Source organism: Chiloscyllium plagiosum, unplaced genomic scaffold (genome assembly GCF_037043375.1).
Source record: "Chiloscyllium plagiosum isolate Xiang-an unplaced genomic scaffold, Cpla_swu_hap1 HiC_scaffold_14, whole genome shotgun sequence".
In the NCBI taxonomy this organism is placed as follows: Eukaryota; Metazoa; Chordata; class Chondrichthyes; order Orectolobiformes; family Hemiscylliidae; genus Chiloscyllium; species Chiloscyllium plagiosum.
In genome coordinates, this window is record NW_028270152.1 from 119,988,401 (window position 1) to 120,002,150 (window position 13,750).

General features: G+C 42.3%; 1 long non-coding RNA gene across 3 annotated transcripts in view; it reads right to left on the minus strand.

Moving 5' to 3' along the window:
* Positions 1-1,631: 1,631 nt before the first annotated feature.
* The window catches only part of LOC148148199 (uncharacterized), a 26,879-nt gene continuing 14,760 nt past the window's right edge, over positions 1,632-13,750 (minus strand). For 2 of the 3 annotated variants that reach the window (XR_015759336.1, XR_015759338.1), the window contains exon 3: positions 8,535-8,723. This is a non-coding gene — a long non-coding RNA (uncharacterized LOC148148199). Of the gene's footprint in view, positions 1,832-8,534; positions 8,724-13,750 lie in introns of those variants that run through there. The other variant, XR_015759337.1, reaches the window with a different exon arrangement.

Sequence of the window (13,750 nt, forward strand, 5' to 3'; positions counted from 1 at the left end):
TCTGCAGAGATGACCTGGAGGTGGGATGACTGACAGCCAACGAAGAGTATAACCTTGTGTACGAGGTATGTCTTCAATCGCTGGAGATGTTTCCACCTAATAACCATTGATTCCAGTTATAATAGAGTTCCCTGATGCCTCACCTGGTCGAATGCGGCATTGATGTCGAGGGCTGATGTTACCACCCACTTGTATTTAACTCCTTTTTCCATATTTGCACAAAAATTGCAGCGAGTATTGAAACTGATTGGTCCTGGTGGAACATAAAATGGTGTCGTTCAAATATTTAAATATTCCTGGATTATATCTTTTCCACACTATAATTTAATTCCTTTTGGTTGATTGCATTGTTAATGACACTTTCTATCATTTCACTGATGATCAAGAGTAGGCTGATTTGTAGTGATTGGTTATCATGGATTTGTTCTATTTTTGTACAAAACTTAGACATTGGAAATTTTCTGCATTGTTGGGTATATGCTACTGTTAGAACTGTGCCTGAACACCTTAGGCCGCGGTGAGATATTTGATCCCCATTACGACCAATTTAGTTGAAACATTTTAACGTTTTATTGTGATGCATATCAGACAGCACGAATCACTGGAGAAATTGAAGACCGGTTTACTGATTTGCTGCATTTGATGTGCATGACAGTATTTTGACTGAGTTGGACATTGGAGTAAGCAGTTAAGAAAATTAATGAATGCAAACGAGAGGGCAAAGCAAACTGCAATCCTGTTTCTGCACGAACGTGAAACCACAGCGAGATTTACTTAATATTTGGGATGATGAGACATGGATGACGATGCTCAGATAAAGAAAGGCAAAGAACATGAGATCATTACATTTTGCACTAAGCTCTGATTTTGAAAGTGGAGGTCGGGGCGAGAATAATCTAACAGATATTTCGTTGCTCCCTCGTGAATTGTCTATATACCAATAAGGAACATGTTCTCCTTGAATTTCACATGGTGCAGGCAAGACGAGATCCCTCAGACGTTTCATTTACCTCGGCTAACGGCATGTTCAAAAGTTGAGTCAGCTTCAGCAGCTCAAGTTCCCGATAATCGTCCAATCGGAGAAACAGGTTACGTTTACAAGGTCAGACTTATGTTCCCTGTGTAATGCTGTTAATTTAATTTGATGAGTCAGACATCTTTCCGTAATTATTAAGTAAATATGAGTGTAACTATTTGACCAACGATTATACACTTGGATGTGGTGAGCAATCTTCGTGAACATCTGAACCCGATGTCAGTTAGATGCAGTTGTTCTGTTCATTGGAACGATGTAACATCTTGTGAACAGTCGGTGAAAGAACAGGAAAATATTTCCTACTTTTCGAAAAGACATGATCTGGAGGAAAACTGCACAAGTTGTTAGTTCAAGATGCATTTCAGTGCAGCAGGATTGGATCTTATTTCTGTTCGAGTTGTTATTTCTGCATATAAAGTCAGAATAGAGGGGAATGACCTTCATTGTCACATGCACTGCCATGTGCCATGTGTCACCAATTTGGCGCCAAGTTAGGGATAGATTCTGAAGCTCTTGTTACAGAAATTACAGAGTAAACATTACGTTTAGATTAAGAATACAAAGTTTTACCCAGAATACAGAATAAAAGTGAGCATATAAATAAAAGTGTCTTTAAAATGTACCAAATTACAGTCGGTTTCACTTACTCCATGAAATCCGTGCACCAGAACTGTAGGCCTAGCTGCTTCCTTGCCCTGGACTCTACCCCGGGGCCCGGCTCCATGAATTAACTGCACAGACTCCGACTGTCTCCCGCACCATGTTCCAGACCACAATTTCACCACCGGGACTTGGCTGCAAAGTGTAAAATTCAAATAGTCCTGGATTATACCTTATCCACACTTCAATGTATTTTCTTCTTTTCCAAGCACATCTTATATCATGTTTAGATACATTTTGTTATTTTAAGAACATAGTTTATTTTCTTTGAATAAAACACAATATCATATAGGTAAAAAAACAGACCTGATGAAGGGCATTTGCCCGAAACGTCGATTTCGAAGCTCCTTGGATACTGCCTGAACTGCTGTGCTCTCCCAGCACCACTAATCCAGAATATCATATAGTCGTTTTATAACTGTTCAGTTTTTTTGGGTTTGGTGTTGCTGAACACCCTCAATGAGTGCTGGGTATTGACATTCTTGATCCATCGTGTATGCTATGCCTCAGTTCTTCCTCGAATTCTAGTTTTAAATGGAGGTTCTCGAATTACATAGGAAAAGCTTGACGCTAATAATCTTACTGGAGAGATGTGAACGGATTTCAGTGCAATTCGAACAGTAAGTAGCATTCAGCTATCGGTTTTCTTGCGAATGTTTAATCAGTTTTATTTCCATATTTCATGTTGTGATTGATTCATTGAATAGTACAGCACAGCTAAAATACGTCTTTTGGTCACACTGGTAGCATCATTTATAAACAGGCACCAACGATTCTAATCCCATTTTTTACAGTTCTTGGCACATTGCCTTGTCCAGTTTGGCGTCACAAGGTTCACTTTGCGTACAATGCATGTTTCTAATACAAGTATATTTGCTGGCAGTGAGTTCAAAGTTCAGTGTTTGTGAGAAGATTTGTAGCTCGGCTGCTCGTTGTTGTGGTTCTGTTCGCCGAGCTGGGAATTTGTGTTGCAGACGTTTCGTCCTCTGTCTAGGTGACATCCTCAGTGCTTGGGAGCCTCCTGTGAAGCGCTTCTATGTTGTTTCCTCCGGCATTTATAGTGCTTTGTCTCTGCCGCTTCCGGCTGTCAGTTCCAGCTGTCTGCTGCAGTGGCCAGTATATTGGGCCCAGGTCGAGATGTTTGTTGATAGAATCTGTGGATGAGTGCCATGCCTCTAGGAATTCCCTGGCTGTTCTCTGTTTGGCTTGTCCTATAATAGTAGTGTTGTCCCAGTCGAACTCATGTTGCTTGTCATCTGCGTGTGTGGCTACGAAGGATAGCATGTTGTGTCATTTCGTGGCTAGTTGGTGTTCATGGATGTGGATCGTTGCCATACGTTACCATACATCAATAACATTTCTGAACTGACAGCCAGACTACTACGACCACTAGGACTCATAACAGCACACAAACCAACATCCAGGCTCAGACAACAACTCACCAGGACAAAGGAACCGATACCCAGCATGAGCAAATCCAACGTAGTGTAAAAAGTCCCAAGAAAGGACTGCACAAAACATTACATAGACAAACAGGAAGACAGGTAACGATTCGTATCCATGAAGATCCCACCACCTTCCGTGAATACGTTTTGCTGATTTTCTCTCCTCATGCTAATAATCCAATTTAATCGACTAAATTTGGTTGATTCACTTGGTGCATCTCCGATCGCATAAAGTACAATCAGAAGTCTGCTTGCCCACTCAATTGGATAGTCTTGACGATAATCCACAATATTTTCTTTACTTTCTCATGCCTCCCTTCTGGTGTTTCCTGCGACTTTGGATGATGCAGAGTAGAATTGAATTATTTTATTCCTAAACTGTTCTTAATTAATTTGAATAATTTTGATGTAAAGCTTGAAACTTGATTTGATTGTTCATGATTCGTGAAAAAAAAGAGTGACACTTCTCCACTTCATTTAGTGTAATAGAGCGGACTGCGGAAATGTACTGGCACATCCATTATCGTTCAAGAATATTGATTCACCTTTTTTTTACTGGAACGGATCCAACACAATCATTTAAGCATTTTCTAAAACGTTCTCACATACAGGAATAGGCAGTAGAAGTGTGGGTTTTATTACTCCCTGTGGTTTTATGATTATCGAGGAGAACTTGAGGACTGCAGGTGCTGGAGATCAGAGTCGAGAGTGCTGCGCTGAAAAACCAAAGCAAGTCAGGCTGCATCTGAGGAACAGGAGAATCGACTTTTCAGGCATACATACTTCATCAGGAAAGACGTTTCTGGGCCGAAAGAAAGAGAGATTAATGGGAAGCGGTGAAGCTGTGGGGAAGTTAACTGAGAATGCAATATGTAGTTGAGGTGGGGGAGAAGATGATAGGCCGGAGAGGCAGTTGGAGCTGATCAATGAGAAAGATTATGGTTAGGTCAATACGTCCCTGCCGATTTAGAGGCTTGGGACTGGGGTAGGTTGGAGGAGGGTAAATGAGGAAATTGGTGCAATTCACTTTCATCCTGTGTGGTTGCAGGGTCCAAAGGCAGAAGACGAGGCGTTCTTCCTCCAGGCGTCCGTGGTTGAGGTTTAACGATGAAGAATGCTCAGGACATGCATGTTCTTCATGGACTGGGGGTGGGGGGTGGGGGAGTTGAAGTGTTCAGTCACAAGGCGGTGGGGTTTGGTTGGATCTTTTGTCCTAGAGATGTTTTCTGAAATGATCTGAAATTTGGTGTGCCGTTTCCCTGATGCCGAGGAGATTACATCGTTCACAATGGATACTGCAGATGACATTTAAGAAAGTATAGGTAAATTTCTGTTGGACTTTGATGGATTCTTTGGCGCCTTGTATATATGTGAGGGAGGAGTTGTGGGCACACGTTTTACACTTCTTGTGATGGCAGGAGAAGATCCCTGTGGGGTGGGCTGATCAAGGGGCAGCTTGGATCTGACAACAGATTCGCGGAGGGATTTGTCTATCAGAAATGCTGCTTGTGGTGGAGGGGGTGCTATATTCAAAGTGGTGGAGGCGGTGGAATTGGCGGAGGATGATTCGATGTATACTGATTTTGGTGGGATTGAATGAGATGACCAGGACCACCTCTGGGGATGTTCCATCCATCGCCTCCAACTTCACAATCCAGGAACGCCACACCTCCCGATTTTACCTCCTACTTAAGATTCACAAGCCTGACCTCCCCAATCGAACCATTGTATCAGCCTCCTTCTGTTCCACTAAACGCATCTCTGCAAACCTTGACACCACTCGGTTCCCCCAGAACACACCACCTACATTCAGGACACTACCCAAGTCCTCCGCTTCCTCCTGTAAGACCTTCGTTTACCCGAAAGCCTATGCATCACCTTCAACATTGACATCCAGTTCGTATACACATGTGTCCACCACGACGAAGGGCTCCAAACCTTCTGTTTCTTCCTCTCATCCCTTGCTAACCAGTACCCTTCCACTGACACCTTCATTTGCATGGCCAAATTGGTCCCCACGCTTAAATAATACCCTCCTAATGTTTCCACTTCCTCCAGTCCAAAGGGGTAAACCTGGTCTCCCACATGTGTCCCTGCTATGTCTGCCTCTTTGTAGGGTGCGTAGAACAGACCAGCTTCCGCAAATATAACGGCATCATGCCCACCATTTCGTCCACGATGTCGATGACTGCATTGACGCTATCTCGCTCTCCCACGAGGTGGGTAGACAGTTTATTAACTTTGACAAAACCCTTTCTTGCCGACCTCAACTTCACCTTGACCATCTCAGAATACTCTCTTCCCTTCCTGAATTCCTCCACTTCCATCTTCGGACACCGAGTAACTAGGGACATCTGCAAACACACCGAATCCCACAGCTACCTGGATGCCACATCCTCCCAAACTGCCGACCAGAAAATAAACATCCCTTGTTCCCAATTCCTCCTTCTCCACCACAGCTGTTCCCAGGATGGCCAATTTAACCATAGAAAATTCCAGTTGCGCTCCTTCTTCAAATACCTCAATTTTCTATCCCGCGTGTTTGACAATGTGCTCTGCCATCTCCACGAATGGTGCATTTCCCGCACCTATGCCCTTGAACCCCACCTCGCCCAACGCAACAAGGACAGTACATCCCATCCCCACTTCCTACCCCAAAATCCTCTGCATACATCGCATAATCCTCCGCAACTTCCAATACCTGCAAACAGACCCCATCACGACGGATACATTTCCGTTCCTCTCAGGGTTTCGCACAAACCATTCCTTCTGCAATTCCCTTGTTAGATCCGTGCCATCCACCAGCCAACACCCCCCTCCCAGCATCTTTACCTCCCACCGCAAAAAATGGAAAATGTACCTGCACACCTTCTCACTTACATCTTCCTTCATCCGACAGAAATTCACGTGTACTTTCCTAAATATTATTTACTGTATTCATTGACTTCGATGTGGTCTCCTCCACATCGGGAAGATAGGACGCCAACTTGCAGATCATTTCAGAGAATATTTCTGGGACAACCGCACCAACTAATCCCACCACCCCGTGGCTGAATACTTCAATTTCCTGTCCCACACCATAAATGACATGCAGGTCCTGGACCTCCTCCATTGCCAAACCCTGAATATCTGACGTTTGGAGGTCGAACGCCTCATCTTCAGCCTTGGAACCCTACAACCACATGGGGTGAAAGTGTATTTCAACAGTTTCTTAGATTCCAGTCCAGCCGACCTAGGGCTCCAACTGGACATCGCGCTTTTGACTTGTCTATCGTTTGTCCTAACTATCAGCTTCACCTTCCTCTCTGACTTATCGAATTCTCCCATCCTTCATCTACCGATTGCATTCTCTGCACCTTTCCTACAGCCCCACACAAGCCTGATTCCTGACGAAGGGCTTCTTCATAAAATGTCAATTCTCATTCTCCTCAGATGCTGTCTGACCTGCTCTATTTTTCTGGCAGCATATTTTGCTTTGCTACTATCTGACATTTATGTAATGTGTGGCAAAAATGAACAGCAGTCCAGGACAGTGAAAGTGATTTTGCAGTTGGTTCTTCTCAGTGAATCCATCGTGGTAGCTCATGCGCTGCCTGCAACACATCCTTTCTGAAATTCACTGGCAATTAGACTTGATGGACTTCTACTTATGTCCCATCTGCTTTAATATGTGGTGGTCTCCATTTCCTCATTAAGACATCGTTGTTCAATGTTAACATTCAGGGATATATTCGGATGCTCTTGATACAATTGCTTTAAATCTCAATGTTTCTGCTTTAACTCCGTTAATTTATTTGCTCTGAAGATGTCTTTTGTGACAGCTATATACTCCTGGCTTGTCTCAACTATCTGATCAAAACGGTTTCTGTTTATTCGACTTCAACTTGATCTGTTCTCCTTGATCTGCCCTGTTTTAATTGGTGACTTTGTTACCTCGTTACCACACAGTCAAAACAAATCACAGAACATGGTCGTTGCACTCTTTCGGTTGCCTGACATTCTACTAGCTTTTCAAGGACAATATGCAGCACTCCGTCCTACAAATCAGCTGTATATTTCGTAAAATATATTGTATTTCTGGAGCGGAAAGTTTTTCCAGTAATCCTACCACATCTATCCCCGCTCTTCGCTGAACACTGGAAGCTCACCTTTCGTAACTGGGTGCTTCTTGTCTCACCGTGAATTTCAGTTACTAGTATCTATTTTGGAATTCACAACTTAGAAGTACATATCTCCTTATTTTTCACTGTCACAGATTGAAACGTCAAAGGTCTTGTGTATCGTCATTTTTTAACCTCTTTAGCTGAAGTTCCTGGTCTATGTGAGTAATCTGTACCTTGGCAGATACATAGTTTAAGCTAATCTGATACTTCCTCCTTAACAACCCTCGGACCATTTTGAATATTCCAGTACAGCTTTCCCGCCTCCACTGTGTTTTGCATTACCACTCCAACAACATTCCGTGGCTTATACTGTTTCCCTGCATCTGGCTTCCCAATGCATTCCCTAACCACAAACATTGCCATTTCATATGGCCGACATTATTGTAGTGAAAACGCCAAGCTTCTTAACTTCTCTGTCATCTTCAACGCTTTCCTTTTCACCCTGTTATAATTAATACTTATTATCTTTACCTAGATTTACATTTCCTTTCCACATGAGGCTTTCTCTTTTCCCAATGTGTATGCTTCGAAGATTGAAACGATTTTGAAAAACAAGTTTTGATTTTTAGATCACCTAATAATCGCTAGCCATTTGAGCTGCTACACTTGCTGTTTAACCTTCTGCTCTTCCACATGAGTTACCCTTACTTCGAAAAGTGAATTGTTGAACTCCCGTCTCAGTGCAATTTCGGAATTTCAAACTGATTTTATTTTGCATTTCGTCTCTCTCCTTTTCTCTCTCCTCTCGCTCTTTCTATCTCTCTTCACTGTCTCTTTCTCTCTCTTTTCCTTTCTTCTGCAGAGCGATTTATTCTTTTTGCTCCTTCCTCTGCCTTTAATCATAATTGAAACTGTTCCATTTCTGATGACCTTTCCTTGTCTTTTGAATCTACCTTTAGCTGTTTCATTTTCAATTGAATTCTGGCCATAACTGAATAGTCTGATTGCATTTCCAGCAAATTTAAATGCTAACTTTTTTGCTATAAGTACTTCTCCTTTCCGAATGGAAGGAGGCAGCTCCAACCCCAGTTTCTCTGCGAATTCCAGCAGCTTGGCTTTAATCACATTTTGCAAAAAACCAAGGACACTCCATCCACCTCCGGAAAGCTAATGGTTATGGAAAGCGCCATTGCTCTTATAACCACTGATGAAAACAAATGAATTCAACACCGAGAAATAAAGAGGATGAACAATTACAACGGGATGCTTTCGAGTCCAGTCAACGTTAATCCCAAAATGAAACGACAGAACTAACTTAGCAAAAAGACCCCAATATTTGTGGAGAAGGCCGGACCCTCTCAATCCATTTGAAAAACGGAGCTCAGATCCTTGTTTTTTTCCTGTTATTTTGGGTCTGTGTAACGCGAAGATTCCAGCCGGAATGCAGCTCGTCAAACCACTTCGTTTTATATGCAAAACCTATAAATTAAAAGATGACAAAAATGATGCCAAACAAAAGAGTACAGAATGCAGAATAACCTAACGTATCTGAAAAGGCAACAGATCACACCAACTTGACGATGATGCTCACAATACGTGCAGGAAGCCCTGTCAATATTTCCTGGCAAAAAAGGAATAAAGAAAACCAAACACAGAGACTTACAGCACAGATGTCAGAGAGAGGGTACCAGCATGGACCTGCTTCTTTCATGCAGCTGTTACTTGAACTGGCAGCCTCAAACTGACTGCCTCCTTTCAGTGAACAGACAGACGGTCAAAACTAAATCAAACTACGGACAAGCTGAGCTGGGAGAAATGATAAACCCCCTTTCACAGTATAATGATTTTCTTTCAAAAGGATGTGGACAAACTGGGGTCAATTGGAATAATCCGGTTGGGCAGGATTGTCATCATGGATCAGTTTGGGTCAAAAGGGGTATTTTCATATTGTATTATTCTACGTATCTATGAATATAATTCCTTTCATGAGCTTTATTGCGTCCACCTTCCTGACCAGTCATGAAACGTGCTGCATTTTGCAAAGACAAACGGTTTTCCCCAACTGAGGGCTCCCTATTAGAACAGGTCGAGATTTCCTTCTCCCGTGTTTATCGTCAACATTCGTTTTGGTCTGCCTATCTCGCTGTATTCTTTCTTTCTCTGTCTCTGTTTATCTTTCTCCCAATTATCTCGTCTCCTGCTTCTCTGGTCATGTCACTCCTTTCCACACATTCTCCCTATTCAACACACCCAAATTTTCATTGTTAATGCCACTTTTCTAAGCTGATTATACTTCTGAAGGAAGACCAATGCATCCAAAATCTTAACTCTGTTTCTCTCTCCACAGATTCTGACCGACGTGCCGAATCTCTCTGAGACCTTCAGGCATCGTTCAGGCTTCAAATGCACACCTGTGAGAATTGTTTTGCTAAACCACTTCAGGTTCAACGCTGGTTTGCCAAGGCTATCCAATTTGTATCTACATCTCATGCATTAACTCATACACTATTTAATTTGATTCGTGATAGACCTGAATAACATCGTTTGAAAGCGGAGCGTAAATGTTGTATGCTTCACCTATCAGTAACTGTGTTTTCGGTAGCAACCTCATTCCTTTGCCAAGCGTTATGTCTCGAGTGGCATGGAGGATCACTCCACATTCTTCTCTTCTGTTTCCAGTGCATCTCTACCTGTTCCTCCCCATTTTGAGAGTCAAGAAAGAAGAATTAATGATATCCAAATATGCAAAGACTCCCCATTCAGACCTGCCCAGAAGGTAATTGGTGAGGGCAGAAGTGCAGAAATTGGTCGATCATGTCATCCGTCTCATTCAGGCGCACTCGGAGGGACTCTTTGGTAACGTACTGATGTGTTAAGCTTCACAAGGGAGTTAGTTTTCATATAACTGCCCGAACAATCCACTTAATAGATCAGAAAGAACAAAGTATTTTCCAATTGACCGATTAGTTAGAGCGAATTCTGGAAAAAGCTGGGAGCAGATTTCTGTTCTTGCTGAGAATGACTGTACTTTACAAATCAGCTTCAACAACAGGTTAGCAGACATGAGCCGTTGACATGTAACTCTAGGGATGACATCAGCCCTTCACACAAAGATGATGGCAGTGTGTTTTCCGCAGAGGACGCAATAATTACAAAGTAATACTTTCATCGCTCTCCACAGGATTTACTCAGGTGAATCTTCTGCTGATCACTATTCTGTTTCTTAACCTTCCTTCTCAGGTTCTTTCATTTGTTATCAGAAGGCACAGGGTGGCTAGTTCACATCTGTAAAGGATTCTTTATAACTAAAAAACAGGCCTACAGCCGACAGATGAGGGGCAATAACCTGACTACGTTGAAGCTCGAAAATCTTATTTAACTGCAGAGTGATTCAGAGCTGCTGGAAATCTCACACTTTCCCCCAATGATTCAACACCACCATCTACTAGCTGTTCAGTAGCTATCCTCAACCAAAACACACTAGTGTTGGAAATAGGACACTTTGGCCAGCTATAAGATAGTCATCTTAGTAAGTTTTCAGATATATGTTCTGGTATAAATGTGAGAAATGAAAATATTAGTCGATGCGCAGAGTATAAGAGCTGGGATGTGCAGGTGGGACGGGATTAAATGTTGGTTAGACCACAGTCAGAGTACCGTGTGCTGGTCTGAAATCCACATTACAGGAAGGACGTGTTTACACTGGCGAAGGTGCAGAGAGAATTTCTCAGGATGTACCCGGAGAAATTTAACAGGACATGTCCTGTGATGGATAGACTGAATTTTGCAGACAGTTTGGACTGACTGATGTGGTTTAATTTCAAGCAGAGGAGATTGAGAGAGGGTATGATTTCCATGTTCAAAAAAGATAGTTGTGGTATAGAAAGAGTAGATTGACTCCTGTGATGGAGGGAGTGGGGACGATGGGGCATTAATTTAAGGTAAAATAACAAATTTTGGAGGAGATATGGTGACTAAATATTCTACCAAGTGAGTGGTGGAAATTTGGAATGGACTGTCTGGAAAAGCATTTGAGGCAAAAACGCTGAAAACGTTTTCAAAGTATTTATAACTGCACTTAAAACGCTAACTCATGCAAGGTGACGGGCCAAGTGCAGGGAAATTGGATTCAAATACTTCATTGACGGCTTTTGATCATTGTGGAAATTTAGGTGTGCAGAGTCTTTTTGTATGGTGTTCATCACAACGACTCTAATTCCATGACCAAGCATATTGCAGGAAGATGCTACAGTTCACTTTTTACCCCTCGCAAAGCCTTTGGCTTCAGGCCATCTGTAAATGTGCCTCATCCATTGCTGAATCCAACAGCTGCGGAAGCAGCACTCGCAATGAGCAATGATTGAGCTGACCTCTCTATGGTGTGGGAACCTTTTCAACAATACTTTGTGTTTAAAATGATCATTTCCCCATTTCAGTCCACATTGAAAAACACAGATTTTGTTTCCAGTTATACAATTGTGTGGTATATCTACAGACCTGCTCTCCAATTTTCTAGTTGATAAAATAATGACTCGTAAAGCATTATCATCACATGGATTTCAGTTATAATGAAAATTAACTGGATAAACGAGGGCTTAAGGAAGCCATATTCCAATTGACTGAAAACACAGCAAACAATCCGATTAACAGACCTCAGCGGTTCTCGATGACTTGAGGTCAGCTCAGGAAAAGAATAAAAAAACTGCAATATGAAACACTTCGCCTTCACTGAGAACAAATTGTGCAGATTGAATTCCACAGAATTAAACTTCAGTTGACGGAAGAGATACTATGTTTCTGTGTAATCTGATGTCATTGTTTGAGGTAATGTTTGGCATACAGGACATATTTAAGTATTTCGAAATGATATACTACCCGGTACTTGCTAGTATTATCGCCCCCAGTAATTGGATCAAGAGCAAGGAAATGCTGTTATCATGGATGGACATTTTGTTTGGAATGAGCCAAGTTGGGACATTCTCATCGCTGTAAGACTCTATGAAGCCGGGATTCTTACTAGCTATTTATTTATGACACATTCTCCGTCAGACAAGTATACACACTCACACATAAACACACGGAGACTCACACACACACCCTCCATACACGCACACACCCACACAAACTTCCATTCTCTCACAGTTTATCCTTTGCACAATGTCTCTAACACGCTCAGTCACTGTCTCACGTACTCCATCTCATACCGAAACCCTCTTTGTTTGTCGATGCTAACACTCAGTTTCACACTCACACTCTGTCTTCCTCAAAACTATCTCTCTCACACACATGCTTTGTCGTACATACTCCCGCTCTCACGACTCTTGCAACTCAGAAACTCACTGATACCCACAACCCCTCTCACTCACACACGCTTGCAGAAGCGCAATCTGAGACTGCTGCACACTCTCTCATGTGTATTCTCTCTCACACAAGTACATGAACTGATAACCATCCGCACATACTCCTCCGCCTTTGTGTGAAAGTACGTACACACTTTCACAATTTCTTCACGCAAACACTCATGCATACAGTCTCGAAAATGCACGCTCAAATTCACCCATGTCCACAACGTTTGTGCATAATCTATCAGGCATACATATTCATTCATTCACTCTCTTGACCACGCTGTTTCAGACACATACACTCTCCTCGACCACTGTCATTATGCTTCATTTACTGGTGTAATCCATCTGGTTGAGAGGCCGCTGAAATCCTAGTTGGAAGGAGTTTCGGGGATTTTGATCCACCGAAACAAAGCAATGATTAATTCCATTTTAATATAAATGGCTTTGTCTGGCTCAGCGGTAAACATGCAGTCGTTTGACTTCCTTGTACTTGCTGCCCTCTGCATTGCATATCATGGTGGATGTGGATTTGAAAGTTGCTGTAGGAGACAGCTGCAGCGTATCTTCTGGTTGGCTCACAATCTTGCAACTGTCTGTCAATTGCTGAGAGATTGAATGCTGAATGTTGGGATGCACCAACTAGCATCCTCTTGTAAGATAACAATGCTACTTGTCTCAGTTAACTTCGTGACTATTGTCATTATGGGTCATGGAAAATAAAGACTTTCCAATTGTACGACACGGTACCTCGTGGCCATGACAAAGGCAGCTCTACTAGTGATTTTATTTGAACTGATTTGGAGAACACTATCTGTTCCTTTTCTCGGAGACTTCGTATTCCTGGAGCTGTAGATGGCTGAAACATTCACGCTGGCCTGTTGATTGCAGTAACGGACTGCTCTGCCTAGTTCACCATCGCATTCACCTTCGATCGGCTTGTGACCAGTGCTTGTGAGAAGCTTAAACAAACATTTTGCACAGATAAAACATCGGCTGTGGTTCTCGTAACAGTACCTTTGTTGAGCTGTTCAAATAACACTTCCTGGTATTTTATGTATAATAATAAAAATACTAATATTTATTCTATTAACTGAATCAGCCTATGTTTTGTGGTAACATGAATGATCCTAACTGGCATTCTGGGAGGAAATTGGAATTGTT